The sequence below is a fragment of the Schistocerca serialis genome, chromosome 7 (genome assembly GCF_023864345.2).
Source record: "Schistocerca serialis cubense isolate TAMUIC-IGC-003099 chromosome 7, iqSchSeri2.2, whole genome shotgun sequence".
Lineage (NCBI taxonomy): Eukaryota > Metazoa > Arthropoda > Insecta > Orthoptera > Acrididae > Schistocerca > Schistocerca serialis.
The window spans coordinates 239,937,360-239,962,416 of NC_064644.1; positions in this window are offsets into that span (position 1 = coordinate 239,937,360).

Genomic DNA, 25,057 nt, shown 5'->3' on the forward strand with positions numbered 1-25,057 from the left:
GGTAGATGCTTGAAGGCTGTGGATTTTGAAAGAACATCACAGTTCTTACAAATACCAATTAGTCGGTCACCATTTTTGTTTGTTCTTTTATGTGCAGGGTAGTCACCAACAATTTGTTTATACTTTTTTTCTGTGCCAATTTGTGCATTAAAATCGCCCATCAAAAGTATGGAATGGTGTCTTGGAACTTTGTCAATAGTTTCTTCATGTTTTTGCCAAATTTTGTAAAGTGATTCTGATTCTTTTTTGTTTGATTCATTTGTGGGAGCATGGAAATTTACTATCTTATCAGCTTTATTCATAGATTTGAAAGAGTGTTGGCATTCTTCCACAACTTGAAGAGAAATCCAAGACTGAATCGATAATTCTATTGTTGACAATAAAGCCAGTGTCTAGATGTGGTACATTTTTTTTGTGACTATTTTTGCTAGGTTTTCCTTTGAATATTCTAAAGTCTTCTGATTCAAAACAACATTCATCTGTGAATCTGGTCTCCTGTACAGCTGATATCATTACATTTTTTTCTCTTAGTATGTCTAGCGTCTGTTTCAGTTTTCCAACTTGAAGAAGAGACTTTATATTTATGGTTGCCAAGAAAGTCTTATGTTCCTTATGACATGATGTTGTAGAATCCCCAGAATCAGCAGGTCTACTTGTCCCATGAACGTGAGTGGATTGGTTACCACCTGCGGTATGTAATCCAAGAGGATGTGTTTCCATCATGAAAAGAGAATAAAAATTAAAGTAAGAAAATTTTGGATTATCCGGTTACTGATACTAGTGACTAAGACTATGATGTTTATTGTTTTCTGTTAATGTGAATCTGCTTCTCTGTAACTTCACACGATGTTAAAAGTAGCATTGCTGATAGGTAGTTAGCCCCTCATTCCTCATGGACAAATTTAAATATCTTAAACAGTCCTACATAATGACATTTTAATGCTCGTGCTCTAAGTGCTTAGCCACCCACCCTCTATTTCACCGGGTCCTGCGTTTGATTCCCGGACAGGTCGGAGATTTTCTTCACTCAGGATCTGGGTGTTTGTGTTGTCCTCATCCACATCGACGCCCCTATCGACCAAGTGGCTTGAAACAGAAAGACTTTCAACAGGCGGCTGGACAACCCCAGGTGCGGTCAATAGGTAAATAATGACATACGACCGTTTCATGACAATATATAGCCTAGTTTAAGTTTTGCAAAGGTTTCGTTTCTTCATAAGGGTGTCTATTATTTTCTTTTCTTATGTATGGTCAAAAGATAGTGCTAAAAATAGATATGTGTCTTACATATTGACAAAAGTGCTGCTGAATTCCTACTTCCTATTGAATGCCTAAATGAATATTTCGCAACGCCGACATCTGTACTTCACCAACACACAAGGACACAAACTATAGACTCCCTTAATGCATCAGTGGTTAGTAGATACGAGAAATTTTCTCTGCAGACTGTAAGCCCTAAGACCGTCAGGACGTCAGCTGCGCAGATTCGTTCTACGGTTCCAGGACACGATAATACTACAGTGCAATTGATTAGTTTCCTTGTAGATCCAATGCTGCCCATTATAACGGACATTTTTAACAATTCTCTAACCTCTTGCACCTTGCCATCAGACTGGAAGCAGGGACTCTTAAAACGATTGCGAACAAAGAAATCTGTCAAAGAACACTCCTTCTACAGACCCTTTTTCATTCTATCAGCATTATCCAAAGCTTCAGAAAATATAGTTCACGAACGGTTCACCAACTATGTATCATCACATAACCTTTTAGATGAATATCAGTCTGATGTTCGGTAAAATCATAGAACGACGATTACTCTTACGAAAGTAACTGACGAATTAAAACAAGCCGTGGACAACAGCAGGCGACTACGATGTGCTTTTTATATTTCAAAATAATGGTTCAAATGGCTATGAGCACTATGGAACTTAACATCTGAGGCCATCAGTCCCCTAGAACTTAGTACTTAAACGTGACTAACCTAGGAACATCACACATATCCATGCCCGAGGCAGGATCCGGACCTGCGACCGTGGCGGTAGCGCGGTTGCAGACTAAAGCGCCTAGAAATTTTCGGCCACACCGGCCGGCTTTTTAGGTTTCAGCAAGGCATTCGACATTGTGGACTTTGACTTGTTAAACTTAAAAGCCTAAATTTTTCTTCAGGTGCTGTAGAATGATTCTACTCACACATTATATCGCACCAGCAATGTGTAATGATCGGGCTAAAATAATATAATGAAGAAACGTAGAATCAGAAGCCCCTCAAGGATCGTTACGGTGTCCCCATTGTTTTCATTGTATGTTAATAACGTCTCAACTGGTCTCTCTCACAGTAAATATTGCCTGTACGCAGATGATCAACAGTAGTTAAGTGAAAACCGCACAAACTTGTACAGAGCCTTCCAGAATGTACGAGATTTACATGCCTTGCCTAACTGGGCGCAGAAATTAGGTGCGAAATTTAACAGATCTAAAACACTAAAAACCTAAGTCGCTCATAAAACATTCAAAACACTTCAGTATAGAGAATCTCTTCACCATTAATCCTGAACAGCACAGAAATAACCTTTCCTGCTTCTGAAAGTGACTTGGCAATAGTTCTGTATCGTCACCTAGACTGGAGTGAACAATGGCAGTCTCTAAGAAGATGTCAGCGTCACTTCACTCACTACAGAAATATAAAAAAGTGTTTCTGTTGCAGCATAAAATGAAACTTGTAGAGTCACTTACACTCCCTACACTAGACCATGGTGATGCTATTCTCTAAGGACTTTTATAAGAAAGCTCACGCAGCTTGGAATTTCCGAAGAATGCCTGTGCATATTACATTTGTGCCATTCGTATTTCGACCATATCAATAGTGCCTACAAACAATTATCATGACTGCGTGCCAATAAGCGTAGAGACTATCATACCCTTTGCTTGCTCTATCGTCTTCTCAATCGCCAATTTTTACGCTACTGTCAGAACAGCAACCAGCGAAAACGCCCGTTCTCAATACAGTCAAATGCTCTCTGAACCAGCACCTAACACTGCCATGTTCTCTAAATCATTCTTCGTAACAGGAACCTGACCCTCGAACAATCTTCCACAAAATATCAGAGAAACAAAATGCCTTCTAAGCTTCAAAAGACAGCTAATGGCCCACCTTCTGTCACAATAGCTTAGTCTCGAAAATTCCCTCTACCCCCCCCCCTGTCCTTTCCCCCCCCCCCTCCCACCGGTCAGCAGAGTTCTCTTTCTTCCACAAACTATCACATAAACCAAATCCCTTTCAAGCTTCGAAGGACAGTTAATGGCCCGTCTTCTACCACAACAGCCATGTATCCTATATTCAGATCTTCCCGCCGCCTCTTGTCAGCAGGTCTCTCGATTATTATTTTATTGTTCGGTATCTTCTACTGTCACAGTGATTTCTGTCTTCTCCCTCATCTATATGTCTTTTACTCTTCATAACTCTAATCATAGGCTCAAATGTACTGAAATAATTTATACTGTTTAATTCCTACCATTCAGTACTGTTATTATTATTATTATTATTATTACTATAACTGTCATTATTGTTCTTATTATTAAGTTTCAGCTGTTGTTATATAAACATTATCATTGTTAATATTACTATGAGTGTTACCACTGTGAACTTTTTTGGAATCTTCTTCTGCTCACATGTAAGAGTGGGCCTTAAGGCCCTAATCTGGCCAAGCTAAATTAGCAATAAATAAATAAATAAGTATTAGAAGATTTCAGCAAAAAAGGAAGGCAACGTAATAACTAAGTAATACTATTTGCTGTTAAGTACGAATCGAATAAAGATAAAAGATCAAGCAGTTATGATCAAGGAGTTATGAAACTGATAAAAGTGACATTATGGAATGGTGGCTAGATACTGTAAGTGAGGACCTCTGAAATTTGCAGTTAAGGGAACAAACAGTAAGAAACGGTTAGAGTGCTAGACAGACCGCGCCGGATCAAACCAAAATATTGGCGGAGAGAGTGGATTACATTCATTCTGCTACGGATTCGTTGATGGGGTGTCACCCAGGAAGCCGAAAGACGGCATTTAAGCAGCGACGACGACGAGATATATTGTGGCATGGTCTTCTGCAATTCACGTTTTGCCATGTAATGATAACATTTATGAAGCGTCGCTTTTCGCACCATGAAAGTTACTGATTGACCAAATCCAGAAAATAGGATCAGTGTTAGATAGTGAGAACCTTGCACTAACAATGAAAAGACAGCGAAGGGATGTACGTCTTCAGCTTTTTCACCTGACGTCGAGAGCTCATCTCCAAAAGGTAGCATGAAGGAAACACCATGTGAAATCCACGTTAGATAAACTGAGGGAGGAAAACTGTACTAATGCCTTAATTCGATCAGAATTTGTTTTGCCATAACAAGCTGATTTTTAATTATTTGTTTTTAAAAAGCAGATTTTCCTACATTTTTCTCTTGAAAATGTCGAATAACATATTTTTATAATCAAATGTCATACTGCGTATTTATATGATTTGCTTTTACTTTAGAAAAAAGTGTCGAATTAAAATTTAAATTACCTGTTTCTTTAAAATTCTTACAATTTAAAATAGATAGTAATTATTCATTAGGATAGGGGTTACATGACTAAACTATCTCATAATGGAGGAAAGAAGAAACTGTCACAGCAGTAATATTACCTGCACAAAATGAATATGGCACAACTGACCACCATGTGCGTTATAACAGACCCTGTATACTAGAGTTTTCAGTATAAAAACAAATACTGTGCAAAAGACCGTAAGAATACTAGCATTCATTCAATAAATTGTATGATTTTGCTGTAACCAGCTGCTTTGTAATCATTTGTTTAAAAAAAAAGATTTTTGATAAAAATGACCCCAGACCTCCAATTTGCTAACTTTCGTTGAACTAGAGAGATATATTCCACGTTATACGGCTTTATTACTGTCAGAACGTAACGTCCTGAATCAAGGCCAGCTTCAATGTTGTTGTTGTTGTTGTTGTTGTTGTTATCTTCAGTCCTGAGACTGGTTTGATGCAGCTCTCCATGCTAGTCTATCCTGTGCAAGCTTCTTCATCCCCCAGAACCTACTGCAACCTACATCCTTCTGAATCTGTTTGGTGTATTCATCTCCTGGTCTTCGTCTACGATTTTTACCCTCAACGCTGCCCTCCAATACTAAATTGGCGATCCCTTGATGCCTCAGAACGTGTCCTACCTACCGATCCCTTCGTCTAGTCAAGTTGTGCCACAAACTTGTCTTCTCCCCAATCCGATTCAATACCTCATTAGTTATGTGATCTACCCATCTAATCTTCAGGATTCTTCTGTAGCACCACATTTCGAAAGCTTCTATTCTCTTCTTGTCCAAACTATTTGTCGTCCATCTTTCACTTCCATACATGGGTACACTCCATACAAATCCTTTCAGAAAATACTTCCTAACACTTAAATCTATGTGTATCTGTTATAATTATGAATATATGACGTAATTATTACCGAAATATTCGGCAGTGAGAACGAAAATCTCAGAACCGGTGATAAAAATTAAAGCAGGAGACTTTGTAGTCAGGGCACCCACACCCACATTTGGAAGAGAAAACTGTTTCAGTTGTAAGTACTTTATGCGTAAGCACAACCGATTTAGCAGCATTTTAGCTGCATTATCAGGTCCAATAAAATTAAATCACATTCTAACTAGAAACAAGAATGAACGTTTGGTCATTCCATTTTCTTTTCCGATCAGGACATGACTTGATTTTGTTGCACGTGCTCATGGAGGTAAAATACGGCAAACCGGTCGTGCTTATAAATAAAGTATTAACGGCTGAAGTGGTTTTATCTTGAAAATAAAATTAAATGTTCTAAAAGTGACCTTAAAAGGACATATAATTTTTTAAATGGATTATTTCGATTTTATGCTGTTCCTAATTATGGAGAGATGACGTAAGTCAGAGTTTTTATACAATGTAAGATTGCCGGTAGAAATCGATAAATTCATCTGCATACTCTTAGACCTCTCCATTGAAAAGACGTTCAGTTTGTAGTATAGTGACTCATTCAGGTGAACGTGGAGTGCTGCTACGAGCGACGTTACACACAGCTCCAGTGCTTGTTATGCAACCCGCGTAATATTCGGGTGGCGCCCAGACCTCCCGGTGTATGCAATGTCACGCTCACAGCAGCCGGCGCGCGCTGTTGTCGGTGAATGCGGACAAACAAAGTTCCCTTTGCCAGCGCTAAAGGCCAACTTTATATACGGCCACACCTGTGAATGGGGGGCGACGGTGGCGCCAGGGGCCACTCGGCGGCGGTCGCTGATGGTGCGCGGGTAATCGCGGCTCAGCCCCTGATTGGCGGCACATACGATTTGCATACAGAGCAGATCAGCTGCTGCCGACGCCCGCGTCCGCGCGCAAATTCTGCCGGCTGGGCCCCAGCGTGGGGTGGGCGCCGCGTCAAGCGGTGGACGGCGCCTGAAGTAGAAGCCCTGGCTGAAGAGCTCTTTACAAGATGTATTGAAACGTCCCCTTAGAAAAATTATAAATGACTGTGCTTAAACTGGCACACAATATTTTTCAGCGCAACGCAATCTGACTTTCAATAATCCCTACAAAAGAATGGCACTGACTAACATTAACCTATACGTTTCACAAATCACTTACCTCCCAAAAATCTTCTTTACTCGAACTACAGCAATATGTCGGGCGCCTCTACTTCCAGCTAAATAAAGGATTCAAACTTAATAGTGTTCAAAAGTCATAATATATATAGCAGTTCATGACATCCAGTCTTACAAAGGTACTGTTTCTGATGGACACACGCCCAGATCATCCGCCTCAAAAATCCGCCATCTCACTTCCCCACATCCACCACTGCTGGCGGCTCACCTCCAATTGCGCAACGCTATGCGCTGTTAACAGCCAACTGCCCAACACTACAATAGCCAACAACAATGCAAACCAGCCACAGACTGCACACAGCACAGTCAGTGATTTTCATACAGAGCGCTACGTGGCGTTACCAATATAAAAACCTAAACAGCCTACTTACATAGCACCCATGCACCCCATAAAAATTTTTACAAATTGTTTTGGGCAGTGGCCAATACAGATTTGAAAATTTTTTCGTAATTACAATAACAAAGAAATCAAATGCACACATTAATTGATACAATGTTGGTCATAAGCTAAAATATTCTCACAGTAAAATTGCAGTGTTTTTTTTCTCAAAGTCTGAGCAGTAAAAGAAAATGCACACGGAAGTAGTGGATTTCCATGCAGTCTTGAAGAAGTAGTGTTGTCCTTCCAACGGAAAGACAGTGCTGACTGTTGACATGCAGACAGGTAATGGGCCACAACAGAGCAAACCTACCGCAGAGTCAGTCGAAGTCTTGAAGAATATTGGTAGGTAGGTCATCACAGAGCAGACCACTGTAGTCATGTTAGAGATTACGGTATTGGTGGGCCACCAGAGGTGCAGACCCACTGCAGTCCTTGTAGAAATAATGGTATTGGTGGGCCATCAAAGATGCAGACCCACTGTAGTCCTTGTAGAGACCGCCAGCAGCCATCTGTTGCGACTGTGCATGTGCACAATCACAATCGAAGAGTCTTGCGGACAATATAGCAAGTCCATAAATCACCGCTTGTGCACTCAAAGTTTTTGGAGTTGACCTTAGAATCAGCAATGCTGTTAATAAGTCCCTTGCTGAATTTTCAACACACTTGGGGGCACTAACAGTCCTGTTTTTTTTTCACATATTGTGCATATAATATCACCAACAGAAACGTGTGAAGTGAAATGTAACTTACAAGTTACTTAATTTGATGAACTGGTATCAATTACAATTTTATAACGTAAGAATACTATAACAAAGGTACAAAACACATCATTAAAGAACATAACAATACAGATAAGATTTGTAGTTACACTACTGGCTATTAAAATTGCTACATCACGAAGATGACGTGATACAGACGCGAAATTTAACTGACAGAAAGAAGATGCTGTGATATGCAAATGATTAGCTTTTCAGAGCATTCACGCAAGGTTGGCGCCGGTGGTGACAGCTACAACCTGCTGAAGGTTTCCAACCGATTTCTCATAAACAAAGAGCAGTTGACCGGCGTTGTCTGGTAAAACGTTGTTGTGATGCCTCGTGTAAGGAGGAGAAATGCGTACCATCACGTTTCCGACTTTGATAAATGTCGGATTGTTGCCTATCGTGATTGCGATTTATCGTATCGCGACATTGCTGCTCGCGTTGGTCGAGATCCAATGACTGTTCTCAGAATATGGAATCGGTGGGTTCATGAGGGTAATACGGAACACCATGCTGGATCCCAACGGCCTCGTATCACTAGCAGTCGAGATGACAGGCATCTTATCCGCATAGCTGTAACGGATCGTGCAGCAACGTCTCGATCCATGAGTCAACTGATGGGGACGTTTGCAAGACACAAGCCATGTGCACGAACAGTTCGACGACGTTAGCAGCAGTAAGGGCTATCAGTTCAGCGACCATGGCTGCGGTTACACTCGGCGCTGCATCACAGGCAGGAGCGCCCGCGATGGTGTACTCAACGACTAACTTGGGTGCACGAATGGCAAAACATCATTTTTCGGATGAATCCAGGTTCTGTTTACAGCATCATGATGGTCGCATCCGTGTTTGGAAACATCGCGGTGAATGCACATTGGAAGTGTGTATTCGTTATCGTCATACTGACGTATCACCCGGCGTGATGGTAGACGTCTCGGTCACCTCTTGATCGTATTGATGGCACTTTGAAAAGTGGACGTTACATTTCAGATGTGTTACAATCCGTGGCTCTACCCTTCATTCGATCCCGGCGAAACCCTGCATTTCACCAGGATAATGCACGACCGCATGTTGCAGGTCCTGTACGGGACTTTCTGGATACAGCAAATGTTCGACTGCTGCTCATTCTCCGGGCCTCTCACCAATTGAAAACGCCTGGTCAATGATGGCCGAGCAACTGGCTCGTCACTATACGGCAGTCATTACTCTTGATGAACTGTGGTATCTTGTTGAAGCTGCATGGGCAGCTGTACCTGTACATGCCATCCAAGCTCTGTTTGACACAATGCCCAGGCGTATCAAGGCCTTTATTACGGCCAGAGGTGGTTGGTCTGGGTACTGATTTCTCAGGATCTATGCACCCAAATTGTGTGAAAATGTAATCACATGTCAGTAATAGTATACTATCTTCATCCAATGAATACCCGTTTACCATCTGCATTTCTTATTTGTGTAGCAATTTTAGTGGCCAGTAGTGTATGTCGTGGTACACTGAAGTAGTTCTAAGAATGTAGTCCATTGCAGCAGTCACTTAAGGCATTCAAAGCTGCAAACGGTGTGGATATTGAACTACGTGATTGGAGGAGATTGAAAAATGTACTATTTTTATAGTGACCGTATCTGACAAGACCATTGACAGTGAAAGTAAGTGTACCTAAAGGTGCTGTTAAGAATATTGGTGTTCCTACTACTGATGTTATAAGTGGTGCTGAAAGGTAACACTTGGAACAGTACGCATTTTTAATATCTGGTGGTTACAATTAAACTTTCCCTATTTAATACGTTATAACACAGAAACTAATTACTGTACGAGTACCAGACTTGGCACCATAAATGTCTCAAGAATGGGGTGCATGATTTCCATGCGTCACAGCGCCACTGTCCACTTACAACAACAACCACCAGATGCTCTGATCAGTCATCGTGATTCATAGTTTCACACACCTGACCATTCGCAGTGCACTTGACGTATCGACTTGAGCTTGCACAGTAGGAGCAGGGCATTATTTCTAAAGATCTATTATCAAGCTAACAGTAATGCTGTTGCTGTACTTCGAGAATATCGCCAGCTGAAGGGATTAAGGAAGGGCCCCCTTTCTACATCTGTTGTAAGGAGTATGATTAAGTGGAGAACTCCTGGAAGAGGTGGTTAAAGAAATCGTTGATGCTACGGCTGACAACGCTGCGAGGAATTTCCGATCGTCAGGAAGTGCGTGTCGTCTGTCACGACAGTTGAACATTACGTGGTCCACTGTACGGAAGGTGCTTCGAACCATTCCCAAGCTGTTACGAAATGTAGGCTTCCACGCCCGGAAATGTCATGTCCATTATAATTATCCGGGCTGTTATGCCGTGGTCGGTTGATGAATTCTGTGTCAATTCCCAACGTTTCGTCCCTTTCTGTGGAGGACATCTTCAAGGGGGTCTGTAGCTCGATGGAAGGTCCAACACACCCACTGGCTCGCTACTGACTGCCGGTAAATTCCGAGGCGTGACGCCACGTGTTTTGAAAACGCCAGTGCAGTTGTCCGCTGCCGTCGATCGCCGTTGCCATCACCCAGTAATGAACGGGTGGTACACATCTTCAACACCGGCATCCTTATACAGTCTAATTTGGCGCCCTCCTCCTTTCGATTGAAATTATTAGGGTGTTTGGCGATTTCGATTGCCTCCCTGTAGAGCCTTTCGTAATATTCGCTTGTGGCCTCTAGTACTTGCGTCTCCTCGAAACCAATATGGTGGTTACTTGGCTGGAAGGCATGCGCCGCTACAGCTGATCGTTCCGTTTCTCCTCTTCTACAGCCCGGATAATTGTGATTGACATGGCATTTAGTATCAGACCCCTCTACCGGGAGGAGATGTCAAGAGAAGAGCGACCCCTGGGAGGGCTCCAGAAGAAGAGAGTGCAGCTTTTGTGTTCCCTCACATTCCTGTCTCGTTGCAGAGCCGTCGGCGTTATACCGAAGTTTCTGAAGATAAAGTGACTGTTCTATTCGGGAAAGGCACAACGCATTTTCAAACGGACTGAGGGGGCCTTACTACGAGAGCGCATTCAGCAGACCCGATGGGACTTGGCAAGCACAAACTGTAAGTTAATGTCTCTCCATATTACTATCAGTAATAAACTGTGCAGCGGTGATTGGGATAAAATTAATAGACTACTGCATGATACCATGGGGATGCGTACGTTGACATCGACTAATAGACAGATGAAGAAGTTTGATAATTTGCTACCTAATCAGACTGTTCGGCAATTATACGTTTCCCAGACGGTTATCAATTTATCCAAACGTTCGTTATCTGACGATGAGACATCTGTGCTTCACAAGGGTGGAAACTTTGCTGTTAGTCCTCGTTTTGTGCCCACGGAAGAAATTATAGCCAGTGTAGAAGCAGGAATTCGAAGTGTGGATTCTGTAACAGCTGAAGAAATCCTTATAGAAACAGTGAGAATGTTAGCCAATGCAAAACCGCCGACGAGTAATATAACTGTGGGTGAGAGATGAGCTTTAACACTCCTTAATGACGACGATAGTATTTTGATTCTCCCTACTGACAAAGGAAGCGCAACGGTCGTTATGGATGTGGCCGACTATCAGAGTAAAATTAGTGATCTACTGGATCCGCAAGCATATGGGAAGCTGAATAAGGACCCCACTAACAACGTTCTTGCCCGCATCTCGTGGTCGTGCGGTAGCGTTCTCGCTTCCCACGCCCAGGTTCCCGGGTTCGATTCCCGACGGGGTCAGGGACTTTCTCTGCCTCGTGGTGGCTGGGTGTTGTGTGCTGTCCTTAGGTTTGTTAGGTTTAAGTAGTTCTAAGTTCTAGGGGACTGATGACCATAGCTGTTAAGTCCCATAGTGCTCAGAGCCATTTGACCCATTTAACAACTTTCTTAGAACTGTGTCGCGGTTAATAAAATTGTCCTCCATTGAAGAGAGCGTACAGGAAGGTCTCTGCAATTCGGTTGCCCTACCAACGAGGCTTTATGGATTGCCCAAAATTCATAAAGAAAATGTGCCGTTAAGACCGACACTGAGTGCCATTGGTTCGCCCACCTATTCGTTAGCCAAGTTTTTGGCTACGATCTTAAAACCACATGTGGGAGCGTTCGGGCTCTTATATAAAGAATCCGACACATTTCATCAGCAGATTGAATGGCATAGTGGTCCAGCCGGAGGACATATTGGTCAGCTTCGATGTGGTATCGCTGTTGACCATGGTTCCAAATGGTTCAAATGGCTCTGAGCACTATGGGACTTAACTGCTGAGGTCATCAGTCACCTATAACTTAGAACTACTTGAACCTAACTAACCTAAGGACAACACACACATCCATGCCCGAGACAGGATTCGAACCAGCGACCGCAGCGGTCGCGCGGTTCGAGACTGTAGCGCCTAGAACCGATCGGCCACTCCGGCCGGCATGGTTCCACTTGATGATGTATTGGGACAGCTGGATCGAATTTTTCCTGCCGATATTTCAGAACTGTTTAAGTATTGTTTGACGACCACATACTTCAAGTGGAATGAACAGTTTTATGAACAAACGGATGGCGTGGCTATGGGAGCCCCTTAAGTCCCGTAATAGCAAGCTTCTTTATGGAGAAACTCGAAGAACTGGCCTTAGGTACTGCCAGCATAAAAACCAAATGTATGGTTCCGATTGTGGATGAGACGTTTGTGCTGTGGAGACATGGCAGGGAGGAACTAAGCCGATTCCACTAACATCTGAATAGTATAAACTCGAGAATTCAGTGTACAATGGAGGAGGAGGTAGACATGAAATTACATTTCCTCGATGTGCTTGTTTTTAGAAACGAATATGGTAGTTTGGGGCACTCAGTATACCGAAAACCCACGCACACGGATCGTTATTTGCACCGGGACTCGAACCACCACCCACAACAGAAGCGGAGTGTTATCAAGACGTAGCGGACAGAGCTAGAAATATTTGTGAACCCGAGTTGCTCGACGCTGAGAAGGAACAGCGCCACAATGCAGTAATGAAGAACGGGTATTCGTCCGCCGAAATAGAACGTGCGTTGAGACAGCCACGCAGAAATCAAAGCGACGTACAGGCTACTGCAAAATCTAAGGTTTTCCTGCCGTTTGTTAAAAATGTAACGGAAGGAGTAGGGAGGATCTTGACGAAGCGGAATGTTACCGTAATTTACAAGCCCACCAGGAAGATACAGGAATACCTTAACCCTGACAAGGACGCTCGCAAACCACTGGAAAAAGCTGGAGTGTATAGAATCCCATGAAGCTGTGGAGATGTTTATGTGGGTACCACCAATAGAACTGTTTCAAAATCTTTAGAGGAGCACAAGGGAAATTGTAGAAGAGGAGAAACGGAACGATCAGCTGTTGCGGAGCATGCTTTCCAGCTAGGTAACCACCATATTCGTTACGAGGAGAGGCAAGTACTAGCGGCCACAAGCGGATATTACGAAAGGCTCTACAGAGAGGCAATCGAAATCGCCAAACACCATAATAATTTCAATCGAAAGGAGGAGGACGTGAAATTAAACGGTACATGAATGCCGGTGTTGAAGAAGATGTCTACCAACCGTCCACTACTGGGTGATGGCCACGGCGAGCGACGGCAGCGGACAGTGGCCAACTGCACTGACGGTTTCAAAACACGTGACGTCACGCCTCGGCGCGGGAGCGCGCGGACGCGGAATTTAGCGACAGTCAGTAGCGAGCCAGTGGGTGTGTTGGACCTTCCACCGAGCTACAGACCCCCCTTGAAGATGTCCTCCGTAGACGGGGACGAAACGTTGGTAATTGACACAGAATTCATCAACCGACCACGGCAAAACAACCCGGATAATTGCAATGGACATTCCCTAGCTGTATCAGTACACGATCCATGTAGTTTATTTTATTTTATTTACACTTTAAGTTTTGTATAACCAAATTGAGGAGCAAATCTCAAAGGTCATAGAACGTGTCAGTACATGACAGTCCGTAAGTTTCATTACATGCAGTCAACAATATAAGAATCAACTTAGTTTTTCAAGTAACTGCTCAGCAGAACAGAAGGGATGATCCATGAGGAAACTCTTCAGTTTCTCTTGGAAAGCGCGTGGATTACTGCTACGACTTTCTAATTCCTGTGGTAGCTTACTGAAAATGGATGCAGCAGAATGCTGCAAAACTTTCTGCACAAGAGTTGCGGGAGTCCAATCCAAATTAAGGTTTGGTTTCTGCTGAGTATTAACTGAGTAAAGGATGCTTATTCTTGGGAATAAGCCAATATTGTTAACTAGAAATGGTAAAAAAGTTATATATATATATATATATTGAGAAGCCAACGTCAAAACACCCAGACTCGTGTCTAGGCGTCGACAAGAGGTTCGTGAACTTACACCACTTACTGCCAGATCCGCCCGTTTTTGAGCAAAAAATATCATTTTAGAATAGAAATAGTTACCCAAAAATATCATACCATAAGCCATAAGCGAATGAAAATAAGCAAAGTAGACTAATTTTCGTGTCGGACGATCACTCATTTCAGATACCGTTCGAATAATAAAAATAGCAGCATTAAGTCTTTCAACAAGCTTCTGAAGGTGGCCTTTCCACGACAGTTTACTATCTATCTGAACATCTAGAAATTTTAACTGTTCACTTTCATTAATCATATGCCCATTCTGTGAAATTGAAACTTCCGGTTTTGTTGAATTGTGTGTTAGAAACTGTAAAAACTGAGTCTTACTGTGATTTAGCGTTAGTTTATTTTCTACAAGCCATGAACTTAGGTCATGAACTGCACTATTCCAAACCGAGCCAATGTTGCACACAACATATTTTACTACCAAGATAGTGTCATCAGCATACAAAAATATTTTAGAGTTACTCGTAATAGTAGAGTGCATATCATTTATATAAATAAGGAACAGGAGTGGCCCAAAAACTCATCCCTTGGGCATCCCCCCCCCCCCCCCCACTTAACTGCACCCACAGTCATTCTCAACATTTTGAGTGATGACCTTTTGCTGTCTGATGCTAAAGTAAGAGGTGAACCAATTGTGAACTACTCCACGTATTCCGTAATAGTCCTACTTCTGGAGCAATATTTTATGATCAACACAATCAAACGCCTTCGTTAACTCATAAAAATATGCCTTCCGTTCGAAACCTTTTATTTAAGCCATCTAGTACCGCGCAGAGAAAAGAGAATAAAGCATTCTCAGTTGTTAATACACTTCTAAAGCCGAACTGTACATTTGATAGAAATAATCAATTACCCTTACACACACAGCCTTTTCAAAACCTTCAGCATTCACTGATGGCATAGAAATAGATCTAAAAGTGTCTCCATTATCCCTTTCTCCCTATTTGTAAAGTGGCTTTGCTACTGAGTACTTTAATCGTTCAGGAAAGTGAACATTCCTAATGGAAAAATTACAAATATGGCTAAATACGGGGCTAACGTGTGCAGCACAGTACTTTAATATTCTGTTAGGCACTCCATCGTAACCATAAGAATCCTCAGTTTTCCGTGATTTAACTATTGACTCAATGTCCTCCTTGTCTGTACCACAGAGTAGTATTTCAGACATCAGGGTCGGAAAGGCATTTGCCAAGAAAGTTCTATGATTCCCTGTAGAAACAGAATTCTTATTTTATTCGCCAGCAATGCTCACATAATCATTGTTAAATACTGTAAATGTATCTGATTTATCAGTAACAGAATTATTTTTATTATGAACAGACTTTGTATCGTCGACCTTGTGTTGCTGAGCAGACACTTCCTCCACAACTGACCATATGGTTTTAATTTTGTACTGTGAATCAGCTATTGTATTATCATACCACATACTCTTTGCCTTCCTAATAACATTTTTAAACACCTTACTATACTGTTCGTAATTGGCTACTGTAGCTTTATTGTGATTACGTCTAACATTTTGATACAATTCCAGCGTTGTTCTACATGATATCCTTATCCCACTGGTCAGCCACCCAGGTTGCCTATTACTGTTAGTACCCCGTTTAGAACGTTATAATGGAAAGGAACTCTCAAAGAGCATGAGAAATATGTTGAGGAAAGCATTAGATTTATCATATACGTTACAGGCATTATAAACATCCTGCCACTCTTGTTCCTTGACAAGGTTTAAAAAATGTCTATTGCTGTTGAATTAACCTCCCTACATAATTTGTAATTATATGTGACATTTACTCTAAAATTTGTGCATCATGGTCTGAAAGGCCATTCATCCGTTTACTAACAGAATGTCCCTGTAGTAATGAAGAATGAATAAAAATATTGTCTATGACTGTGCTAAAGCTTGACTAAGAGGGTTTAAAATTATTCGTCGGCTGAAGCAATTTAAAAAAATACACAACGGTTGAAGGCTTGAATTACAAATAAGGTGGACAATTACACGTTCAAAATACCAAAAACCCTTTTAATAATCATAATAACTGTAACAATTTATAGTGACAACTGAAGTCCTTCATAATCAGGCCTTCAGCCGTTGATTGTGTGTAACATTGCTTGTGGCCTTCAGTCGACAACAGCATGTAATTGTTCTAATAATGCTTTCAGCCACCTGCGTAGTAAAATCTTTAAAAATTGCGGTTGAGAGTTTTTTTTAAAGAAATGAAGTGTATGTGTTTTCTGTGAAACCAACGGTAACTGATTAGGCGATGTCCACACCTAATCCTGCTTTCCCTAAGTCCCATGTCTCATTTGTAGCAGACAGTAGTTTCGATCCACGGATCTCTGGGTTATGGGCACAGGTCGCTTTAGGGAGCACTGTCTGTGGATCACTCCGTCTTATTTCAACAAATTGTCATAATTCTTTAAAATGTACCCTGATGTTTTAACATGTTATAGCCTTCCCTACTTGTAAATCCGGCCTTCAGCCGTTAATTGTTTGTAACACTGCCTTCAGCCTACGATTAACTTTCAATCCTGTTGTAGTGAGGCCTTCAGCGGTCACTATAGCTTGTTACAATTTATTAAGATTATTAGAAAAGGTTTTAGTATTTTTAAGGTGTAATTGTCCACCTCATTTGTAGTCCAGGCCTTCAGCCCTTGTGTATTCTGAAACTGATTGTGGCCTTCAGCCCATGAATAATGTTCGACCTTCATAATCAGGCCTACAGCTAAATATCTTAGTATTTGTTAATGTGTAACTGCCATCCTCACTTGTAATTCAGGCCTTCAGCCGTTGTCGAAAATTGCTGCTGACTTTCAGCCGTTAATTGTTTTAAACATTGCATGTTGCTTTAAGCCGACAAGTAGTTTCAGTTCCGTCATGATAAGGCCTTCAGTCGTCAGTATAACTTGTTACAGTTATCAAGATTGTTAAAAGGGTTTTTGGTATTTTTAACGTTTAATTGTCGTTCTTATCGGTAACTCAGTGCTTCAGCCGTTCTGTATTTTTGAAATTGCTTCTGGCCTCCAGCCGATGAATAATTTGGAACCTTCTTAGCCAGGCCTGCAGCCGTTGATTGTGTGTAACATTGTTTGTGGCCTTCAGGCGATGCCGGCCGGAGTGGCCGCGCGGTTAAGGGCGCTACAGTCTGGAACCGCACGACCGCTACGGTCGCAGGATTGAATCCTGCCTCGGGCATGGATGTGTGTGATGTCCTTAGGTTAGTTAGGTTTAAGTAGTTCTAAGTTCTAGGGGACTTATGACCACAGCAGTTGAGTCCCATAGTGCTCAGAGCCATTTGAACCATTGTTGAGCCTTCAGGCGACAATAGCTTGCAGTTCTTCTAATAAGGCTTTCAGCCGCCAGTGTAGTAAAATCTTTTAGAGAATGATTGTTGTGAGGTTCTTTTTAAAAATAAAGTGTATGTGTTTTCTGTGCAACCAACGGTAACCTATTAGGCCCCGTCCACACTTTTCCTGCTTTCCTGCTTCCCAACGTGTCAGTGGTAGCAGAGTGTGGTTGAGATTGTAATATTCCCATTACAGTTACGTTGGTTTGAATTGTAACATGGTATTTGTCGTGCTATTTGTGGTTTTAGGTGAATAATTCTAATGACGATCAGTCAGTGCCCCTGGATCGGCCTGTTGAGGAAGGACCACCTCATTTATGAGCTGGCAATAAGGAATCAGTCTATTGAAGGTAGTATTCTGGACTTAGATCCCCATTTGCGTGCTATGGTTCTTTAGCCTGTTGACGTCACGCTGGATGTTGTGGGTGAGACAGAAGCTGCTATTGAGTTTTGTTTAACGCCATTAGGGGCCTTGAGGACACCATAGGTTTTTTTGGGAGGAACTTATCCCAGTGGCAGTCAGTTAGACAGGGTGTGTGCACGGTTAATGCTAGTTTTTGAGTAGGTGGCCAACCTTTAGTGCCTTTAACTTCTGGTAGCTGCTTTAGGTTGGTCAGCTTCGAATAATACTTGAAGTCGATCATCTTGTGAGACTTAGCTTGGTACCTACTTCAGTGCAGAGATGTCGGGTTGCCTATGGGCATGTGTTCCCTCTGCATGGAAGCGTGCTGGGCCCTTAACCCAGAAGCTTGTGGATCGAAACCACGCTCTGCTACCACTGAAACGTGTAACTTAGGGAAAGCAGGAAAGGTGGGGACGGGCCTAATCAGTTACCGTTGATTGCACAGAAAACACATACACTTAATTTTTAAAAACCAAAACTTCCTACAATAATTTTAAATGATTATACTAAAATGGAGGCTAAAAAACCCTATTACAAGAATTGCAGGTTATTGTCGCTGAAGGCCACAAGCAGTATTACACAATATCAATGGCTGAAGACCTAATTAAGAAGTCTGATAATTATTCGTGAGCTGATGGCCACAAGCAATTTCAGAATACACAGAGGCTGGAGGCCTGAATTACAAATAAAGTGGACACTTTCACTTTAAAAATACTAAAACCGTTTCTAATAATCTTAATAACTTGTAACAAGTTATTCTGACGGCTGAGGCCGCACTAAAACAGAATTTAAAATTATTTGTCGGCTGAAAAAATGGTTCAAATGGCTCTGAGCACTATGGGACTTAACATCTTAGGTCATCAGTCCCCTAGAACTTAGAACTACTTAAACCTAACTAATCGAAGGACATCACACAACACCCAGCCATCACGAGGCAGAGAAAATCCCAGACCCCGCCGGGAATCGAACCCGGGAACCCGGGCGTGGGAAGCGAGAACGCTACCGCACGACCACGAGATGCGGACTGTCGGCTGAATCTCACAAGCAATGCTATAAACAACTACCTGCTGAAGGCCCGGTTAAGAAAAGAATCAAAATTATTGGGGGCTGAAGGCCCCAAGCAATTTTTATAACAATGATTGAAGGCCTGAATTGCAAGTAAGGTAGGCAGTTGCATGTTGAAATACCAAAACCAATTTTAAAACAATCTTAACGAACTGTAACTAGGTACAGTGCCGGCTGCGGGCCTTACTAACAGAAAATTGAAAATAATTAGTTTGCTGAATGCCACAGCAGTGTTACAAACAAAGGCAGGAATTAGAAGTGGGGAAGGCAATAATATGTTAAAACATCAGAATAAATTTTAAACAATTATGCCAACTTGTCCACATAAGATGGAGTGATCCACAGACAGTGCACCCTGGATCGACATGAGGAAGGTGACTACAGCTGTGTAAGAGGTGAGACAGGCAGCCGGCCGAAGTGGCCGTGCGACCAAAGGCGCTGCAGTCTGGAACCGCAAGACCGCTATGGTCGCAGGTTCGAATCCTGTCTCGGGCATGGACGTTTGTGATGTCCTTAGGTTAGTTAGGTTTAACTAGTTCTAAGTTCTAGGGGACTAATGACCTCAGCAGTTGAGTCCCATAGTGCTCAGAGCCATTTGAGCTGCGCCCCCAACCGACCTGATGTCCGTTCACAACCCGCCTCTCTCCAGATCCATTCGCAGACAGCATTAAAATAACTGCTTATTCAAAAGCACAAGATACTCACGGATCTGGGAAAACAAATCCACCAACAACTCTCAAAGACGAACAACACGGACTATTTATGAGTCGGCACAAACACAGAGAAGCCAGAAGCGTTCGGGAAACCAAATGCACGACGTCCGCTGCGACGAGCGACCGAACAACCAACCAACGGCATTCCCCACTCAAGTCAGGCACGGGAAAGATCCCAGTATAAACTGTCGACTGACAACCTATTGCGATGAGGTCACTTCGACGGACACACACACACACACACATACACACACACACACACGCACAGAAGTGAAAGTTGCACTCCTCGAATATCATGGGCCGGCCGGTGTGGCCGAGCGGTTCCAGCCGCTTCAGTCTGGAACCGCACAACCGATACGGTCGCTAGGTTCGAATCCTGCCTCGGGCATGGATGTGCGTGATGTCCTTAGGTTAGCTAGGTTTAGGTAGTTCTAAGTTCCAGGGACTGATGACTTCAGATGGGAAGTCCCATAGTGCTCAGAGCCATTTGAACCATTTGATTATCACGGTCCATTCAACTAAAACTCGCTGAATCCGGTCCTTGACGTGGTCGTGCACTCTCGCGACCACAACCTTCCGTCGGACAGTGCGTGTGTGTCGCCAGCGGTCGGACGAGTACTGGCTGTCCGGCGCTCACTGCTGCTCCGTCCCAACTCAACTCCCTGGACACATGACGACCCAGAAATACTTTAGGCCGCTCCAAAGATGGTACCACAGTACGTGCTATCGATAAGCGCTGCTGCTGTCGCTCACGGGCAGACAAGGTGAGCAAACGTAGTGGCGCTAGTAAACACACTAAGAAAACGAGAAGCCACTATCTCTATTACAAGATGCCAAGCTATGAACGGTATCAACGCGAGCCGCACACGGCTCAGTAACGTTTTTCCACTGTTCCATGTTGACGCCCCATACACCAAGCGAGGCTTCGTTTGTCATTTGCCGGCGTGATGTGTGGCCTATGAACAGCCGCTCGACCATGATATCCAAGTTTTCTCACCTCCCGCTTAACTGTCATAGAACTTGCAGTGGATGCTGATGCAGTTTGGAATTCCTGTGTGATGGTCTGGACAGATATCCTCCTATTGTATTACGACCCACTTCAACTGTCAGCGGTCTAAGTCAGTCAATAGACGAGGTCGACCTCCACGGTTTTGTGCTGTACGTGTCCCTCCAGGTTTCGACGTCACTATTACATCGGAAACAGAGTACGCGAAAGAACTTGCCCCCCTTCTAACAGCCGTGTACCGCAAGTCTCTAGAGGAACGGAGGGTTCCAAATGATTGGAAAAGAGCACAGATAGTCCCAGTCTTCAAGAAGGGTCGTCGAGCAGATGCGCAAAACTATAGACCTATATCTCTTACGTCGATCTCTTGTAGAATTTTAGAACATGTTTTTTGCTCGCGTATCATGTCATTTCTGGAAACCCAGAATCTACTATGTAGGAATCAACATGGATTCCGGAAACAGCGATCGTGTGAGACCCAACTCGCCTTATTTGTTCATGAGACCCAGAAAATATTAAATACAGGCTCCCAGGTAGATGCTATTTTTCTTGACTTCCGGAAGGCGTTCGATACAGTTCCGCACTGTCGCCTGATAAACAAAGTAAGAGCCTACGGAATATCAGACCAGCTGTGTGGCTGGATTGAAGAGTTTTTAGCAAACAGAACACAGCATGTTGTTATCAATGGAGAGACGTCTACAGACGTTAAAGTAACCTCTGGCGTGCCACAGGGGAGTGTGATGGGACCATTGCTTTTCACAATATATATAAATGACTTAGTAGATAGTGTCGGAAGTTCCATGCGGCTTTGCGCGGATGATGCTGTAGTATACAGAGAAGTTGCTGCATTAGAAAATTGTAGCGAAATACAGGAAGATCTGCAGCGGATAGGCACTTGGTGCAGGGAGTGGCAACTGACCCTTAACATAGACAAATGTAATGTATTGAGAATACATAGAAAGAAGGATCCTTTATTGTATGATTATATGATAGTGGAACAAACACTGGTAGCAGTTACTTCTGTAAAATATCTGGGAGTATGCGTACGGAACGATTTGAAGTGGAATGATCATATAAAACTAATTGTTGGTAAGGCGGGTACCAGGTTGAGATTCATTGGGAGAGTGCTTAGAAAATGTAGTCCATCAACAAAGGAGGTGGCTTACAAAACACTCGTTCGACCTATACTTGAGTAATGCTCATCAGTGTGGGATCCGTACCAGGTCGGGTTGACGGAGAAGATAGAGAAGATCTAAAGAAGAGCGGCGCGTTTCGTCACTGGGTTATTTGCTAACCGTGATAGCGTTACGGAGATGTTTAATAAACTCAAGTGGCAGACTCTGCAAGAGAGGCGCTCTGCATCGCGGTGTAGCTTGCTCGCCAGGTTTCGAGAGGGTGCGTTTCTGGATGAGGTATCGAATATATTGCTTCCCCCTACTTATACTTCCCGAGGAGATCACGAATGTAAAATTAGAGAGATTAGAGCACGCACGGAGGCTTTCAGACAGTCGTTCTCCCCGCGAACCATACGCGACTGGAACAGGAAAGGGAGGTAATGACAGTGGCACGTAAAGTGCCCTCCGCCACACACCGTTGGGTGGCTTGCGGAGTATCAATGTAGATGTAGATGTAGATGTTTAGGAGTGTAGAAATCTCGCATACAGATGTATAACACCTGTGACACCGAATCACCTGACCGCGTTCGAAGAGCGTGATTTCCGTGGAGCGCTACATTATGCTCTCTCACTGTGCCTAAATACTATTGATGTCGCCGATATGGGGTACCTGGCAGTAGGTGGCAGGAAAATGCTCCTAATATGAATTACGTATGTTTTGGGGATGTCCGGATACTTTTGATCACATAGTGTATGTTTCATTTCTTTACGTCATTACTTCTTAGATACAAGGACTACAAAGATGGTAGTAGATTGAACAGATCCTAGTCCAAGCAGTTCTTGTTTTCCTATTATCATTTTTCTCCTCTTTGCTGTCGTGTGTATTGCATGTTACCCACGCTTGCCTACAGGTTGCCCCTATTTTCTTGAGAATTTCGAACACTTTGCACGATTATACAATGTCGAACACTTTATACAGGTCGACAAATCTTTTGTCTGTGTCGTTTCTCTTATTAAATGCTACGTCAGAATGGCCTCTCTGGTGCCTGACTGATTGTTATCTAACAGATCCTGAAGATTATTTTCCAATTGTCCATATTTTATTCTTGTAAGGAACTTGGCCAATCAGATGATAAGCTCATTGTGAGTCAGTAAGGCAGAGTTTTTAGCTGTTCTCATGTTAATCAGTATGTTCGTAGCGCAACTGATAAAGGAAACATAGGAGAAATTACGACCTCACATATCGACAACCTATGCAGTAATGAACATCGTATCCCCCGTGTTGGTCACTGTGTACTTAGAGCAAATAGCAGAGGAAATCAAAGAATAATTAGAAAAGGGAATTACGCTTGAAGGAGAAGAAATGAACTTTGACTAGTTACATCAAGAGAAGCTTTCCTGGAAAAGAGAAATTGATTAACGTAGGATGTAAGTTTAAGTGCTACGAAGTCTCTTTCAAAAATATTTACCTGGATTGTAGGCTTACGTGTAAGTGAAACGTGCATAATAATGAAGGCAAGAGGATTACAGAAGCTTTTTAAATGTTGCGTTACAGCAGGATGTCGAGAATTCTGTGGCTAGATCATGTAACTATCGAGGATAGATTGCATTTTATTGAGGGAGAAATGTGCTTTATGTCGCAATACTAGAAGTAGATTAACAGGACACAATCTGAGGGATCAAGGAATAGCTATTTTGCTAATGGAGGTAAGTATTCAGAAAATACTGCAAAGAAAGACAAAATTCTGAATCTAATATATAAGCAATAAGATTTTCATGTGGCATATAGAGATTCGCACTTGGGTATTGCTGTCTGCGTAAAGATGTAACTACTAATTGAAGACATAAAGAGGGAGTACAATGCAGGGCACCAATAATTGCAAAAACTTGTAAGAGAAGATTATTTGAAGTAGAGGAATGTTTATACTGGATATAGTTTTGAGTGTAGTCTCAGAAGAGAATCTAGTCTAAAGAACTGCGTCAAACAAATCCTCATATTGTTAACTAAAGCAAGAACAACCACACATAATTGCTAACGTGATAATAGTTATTAGTGATAATACTTTCAAAGAACCAGAATCTCAGATGTGTAGAGATACCATTTAGCCTTGAGATGACACATTTTTCGAACAATTCCCGTACGACTCCCACTGTGTACGGCTGCCAAGTGATCATCTTGTCAATGTGAGGTATAATGAAATTGTGGTAAGTTACGTAATGCGTCTAAAAGTCACATTTTCAAATGCTAGAAAAGTAGACAATTAGTCACGCCGAAAATAAACAAGTAAGTGCGTACAAACTGTCCACAAATCCATGGTCCTCATCTCAGTTTATTAATGCCATAGTACACTCCTATCGTACACACCCAGATTAAACATGTATTTGATTGCTGTTGTGGGATATCCTGATCGCGGATCACAACGGGAAGAGCACTGAACTGTAGTCGAATACAGGAAGTACACGGTTGTCCAATCACTTACTTTTTCAGAAACAATCAAATTACGTGAGCCTTATTTTTCGTAGATGAATTGAACGCAGAAGTATTCAGTATACGTGATCCAAGGCATATCAAGGCATAAGCGATTGCATCCTGTGAGCATATAAACACCTAGCCGCTTTTGTACTGACATCATCTTGTGTTAGTATCCCAACAGTGCTACCAAGGCGTTGTGACGCTTGGGGCACCATCTGGAATGCTTTACAGGGTCAGCAGTACGACCCCGCCTAAGGGCAGCCGTGCTGAGACACGAAATTTAACACTGCTGCCTCGATGGAGCCATCCAAGTCCTGAGACATATAATGCTGGCCCGCAGCGCTTCTACAGTGGATGACGGTCGCAGCGTCATACTTTGCCGCCAGCCGGGCAGCGGTGGAGACATGAGCCACGCCTCGGCCGCTTCCTCCTTAGCCGCCGAGTCCGGGAGCGTCACTGACAGAAGCAGTGGGCTTGCACCACCACTCGACCACTCTGTGCTCTCTTAGCATTGCTGGACGTCACGAGCGTAAATGTGGGAGGCAGCTCGATGCCTCAACCACACTGCCACTGCTTGGAATTAATCGTGGCGGAGTGCTTCAGTATTCCACGCTGCTGCTATGGTCAAAGGATCGAATCCTGCTTCGGGCATGGGTGTGTGTGATGTCCTTAGATTAGTCAGGTTTAAATAGTTCTAAGTCTAGGG